This window comes from Oxyura jamaicensis, chromosome 1 (genome assembly GCF_011077185.1).
Source record: "Oxyura jamaicensis isolate SHBP4307 breed ruddy duck chromosome 1, BPBGC_Ojam_1.0, whole genome shotgun sequence".
In the NCBI taxonomy this organism is placed as follows: domain Eukaryota; kingdom Metazoa; phylum Chordata; class Aves; order Anseriformes; family Anatidae; genus Oxyura; species Oxyura jamaicensis.
This window is the reverse complement of record NC_048893.1, coordinates 72,417,243-72,420,984: the sequence shown is the minus strand read 5'-3', so window position 1 is coordinate 72,420,984 and position 3,742 is coordinate 72,417,243. Positions and strand designations below refer to the sequence as shown.

Here is a 3,742-nt window from a genome sequence, read left to right as displayed (position 1 = left end):
CTTGATAATTACCATGGATAGAACCATTGTGATGGCGTTACTTTTGTATTCTCTCTCTTTTTTTTTTTTTTCTTTTTTTTTCATTTTCTTTTTTGTTTGTTTGTTTTAAAGCCTTTGAAGTAGTGATTTATTTTTATTTATTTTCTTAAACCTTCAGTCACTGCCAGAAGTAGGTGGGAGTAGGTGCTGGAGAATGTTTTGCACTTTATTACCCATGAAGGACAGAGGCACTTGTAGTTTAATGGAGATTGTGTTATTTAAAGACTCCCAGTGGTATTCACTGCCTTGAGGTGGACTCTGCTTTTAGTAGTTCTTGACAGTAACCAGCTATCTCATTAAAAAAGAATTTAACCATGTCAGCCAGGGGTTGCCAAAGCATGTTTATCTGGTGTGGTTCACATTCTGCAAGAATGTTTCCACTACATTAACTGTATAGGAACTGGCTGACTGTGCTCCCTGTTCTTTTTGCCTTGAGGTCCAAATGGCATCAGCATTGATATGGCTTTCCTCTGCAAAACTCTAATCAGCTAACTTAGACAGAATCCTCTTAAAATGATGCTGCACTTTTGAGAAGGAAATGCATGTTAAAGTGATTTCCTTCACTCCAGTCCTGGCCCTGCACCGATATGAGGGCAGCACCTGACACTCCATAGAACCTGCAGGGGGCCTTGCTGATTGCTTTCTGGGAGGTGCTTGGATTGCGCCATTGCCCTGAAGAATAAAAATACTGCAAGAGACAGATCAGCAAGGGCTTCATGTTTCATGACAGGAAAGTGCCAGGGTCTCTGCAAAGGAAAGAAACAGATGAACTTCAACCACAATAAAAGCAGCATAGCAGACATTGATCTAGCAGCCCTCCTCAGATGTGCCTTCAGGTTTTGTGATTTTTTTTTTTTCAGGCTAGTCAAAGCCTAAAAACCTCTCCCTGAGCTACTTTAGAAAGCAGTGATGAGTAATGCTGTGTGCCTTTTATGCCTTATTTCCTTATTCCCATGTAGGACTAAGGTGTAAGAGCTGATTATGCCACACAGTGAACTTGAGCCATGTCTGCTGCACAAGTGCCACTCTTCTTGAACACAGGTAAGCTTAATGCAGATATACTTATGTAGCACAGAGTGGAAACAAGTGTTAGACATGCAGGAGATGAGCATCTATTTCCTGGTTAGTGGTGTGCTGTTGGCCCAAGGACTGCTGTGCTGGGAAGCAAATGATTGTAGGTTTCTAAGTTTCCTATAACTTGGATAGGAGTGAAAAGTATTGCTGGTATTCAACAAATAATGATGACTTGCTATCACTGCAGTACTATCAATAACGATCTCTCTCCATCTCTAGGACTCCCTTTTGAATATATTTAAGTAGGAACATGTGCTGAGGCATAACTTTGCATACCTCAAATGCTTTACTCCCATGCTATGGGAACCCTTCCAACTTGTAATCCAGGGAAATCACTTCAGCAGCACAAAGCATATTTCCATGATGATGCCTTCTGTCTCAAAGAGGACAATCCTTTGGTGTGCTTTCTGAATCTTCTGTCTTATGGAATTAAGTATTTATAAGCATGCCGCAGAAATAGTATCTTGACTTAGCTCTCAGCTTTGTGTAGGAAGGGCTTAGAAGGAGTAATGAATTTTTTGGATACTAACAGATACCATTACAATAACAGAAACTCTAAATTGGGAGCCTCAAGGCATCAGATGATGGCTTCAGGATGTTTTGTTCACCTGAATTCTTAGTCTTTTCTCACCACTGCAATGATCAGTAGAAATCTTAGGCACTGGTGATAGGTGTGACAGTCTGTTTGGTGAATCCTGACAGTCATTTGTGTGACCACATTCTTAATCCGGAGGTTAGGGAGTGAATATGATGCTTCACTCATGACACACACTTTTTGCAATTTGTATGTAGCCAAATATATACATGCATATACATATATTTATGCACACATATATACTTCATATGTATATATGTAAAATAAATATTTTATATATAAGATCTATTTTTACTGTGATTTTTTTTTTTTCTGTGAAATATTGGAGTTTTGGAATGGGCATAGTGAATTAGATTACAGAGGTTCAAAGAGAGGCAGTGATAATCAGATTGGCTGGAATGTAAGTAACTTTGATCTTCAGTTCTTGTAGCTGTATCTGTTCTTTTCCCCATCTGCCTTCACAGTGACTCTGTGGTCAGCAAAGGCCTAGAGGAGGGTCTGAGTATCAGAAATCTGTGCTGAAGGATGTGGAGCATCCTTTGATGGAGACATGAAGATATGCAGCCTTCTTGTGCTGTGGCTTTGCTGGGATCTGTGATTATCTTTTGTTTTCCTTCCATCCTGAGATTTTCACATTTAAGTTTTACCATAAATACAAAATTGCTTCAAAATAGGACTTGTCAAGACTCTTTTTGAGAAATATCAGAATTTATAAAAAAGCTGCAACATATTGTAGAAACATGTCCTCTTTAACATCTTTATCGATGATCTGGATGAGGGGATCGAGTGCACCCTCAGTAAGTTTGCAGACAACACCAAGTTAGGTGCGTGTGTCGATCTGTTCAAGGAAAGGAAGGCTCTGCAGGAAGATCTGGATAGGCTGGACCGATGGGCCGAGGCCAACTGTATGAAATTCAACAAGGTCAAGTGCCGGGTCCTGCACCTGGGGCCCAACAACCCCAAACAGAGCTACAGGCTGGGAGATATGTGGTTGGAAAGCTGCCTGTCAGAGAAGGACCTGGGAGTATTGGTTGATGGTCAGCTGCATATGAGCCAGCAGTGTGCTCAGGTGGCCAAGAAGGCCAACAGCATCCTGGCTTGTATAAGAAACAGCGTGGCCAGCAGGTCCAGGGAAGTGATTGTCCCCCTGTACTCAGCTCTGGTGAGGCCGCACCTTGAGTACTGCATTCAGTTTTGGGCCCCTCGCTACAAGAAGGACATGGAGGTGCTTGAGCGAGTCCAGAGAAGGGCTACAAAGCTGGTGAAGGGTCTGGAGAACAAGTCTTACGAGGAGCAGCTGAGGGAGCTGGGATTGTTCAGCCTGGACAAGAGGAGGTTCAGGTGTGACCTTATTGCACTCTACAGGTACCTGAAAGGAGGCTGTAGTGAAGTGGCAGTTGGTCCCACATGCCTGGTGACAGGAAGAGGGGGAATGGGCTAATGGGGAGGTTTAGTTTGGATATTAGGAAGAACTTCTTTACTGAACGGGTTGTTAGTCACTGGAATAGGCTGCCCAGGGAAGTGGTTGAGTCACTATTCCTGGAGGTCTTTAAAAGACGTTTAGATGTAGAGCTTAGGGATATGGTTTAGTGGAGTACTTGTTAGTGTTAGGTCAGAGGTTGACTAGGTGATCTTGGAGGTCTCTTCCAACCTAGACTATTCTGTGATTCTGTGATAAGCACACTGGGTTTCAGAACAAAACCTCTTAAAGTTTCAAGGTCAGAGAATGACATTGTTTAGAAAGCTTGTTCAATTATTGTGCTGTTTTATGTGTACAAGCTACAGAAAGCCTAACGTAATAACATAAACATATTTTCCTCTGCTGTAGAACTTCAGCAAAATAAGTTATCATGTGTGTGACCCTTGCACATTTGTTGGATAGTTGATGAAGCAGATGATTATCTAATTGTGACAGTTTATTTCTGTCCTGGAGCTGTGGATTCTGTCCTTTCCCATGGCAAAACACTGAAAGAGCTTGGTTTCTGCAATTTGAAACTTATTAGCTTCTTACTAGGAAATGTCATTTTTGTTGAA

General features: G+C 41.7%; 1 long non-coding RNA gene across 1 annotated transcript; it reads left to right on the top strand.

Annotated features, from left to right (window-relative positions):
- Positions 1-545: 545 nt before the first annotated feature.
- LOC118156463 lies at positions 546-2,379 on the top strand. Its single transcript, XR_004746282.1, has 2 exons — positions 546-1,080; positions 2,173-2,379. It is a non-coding gene; the product is annotated as an uncharacterized LOC118156463 (long non-coding RNA).
- The last annotated feature ends 1,363 nt before the right edge of the window (positions 2,380-3,742 follow it).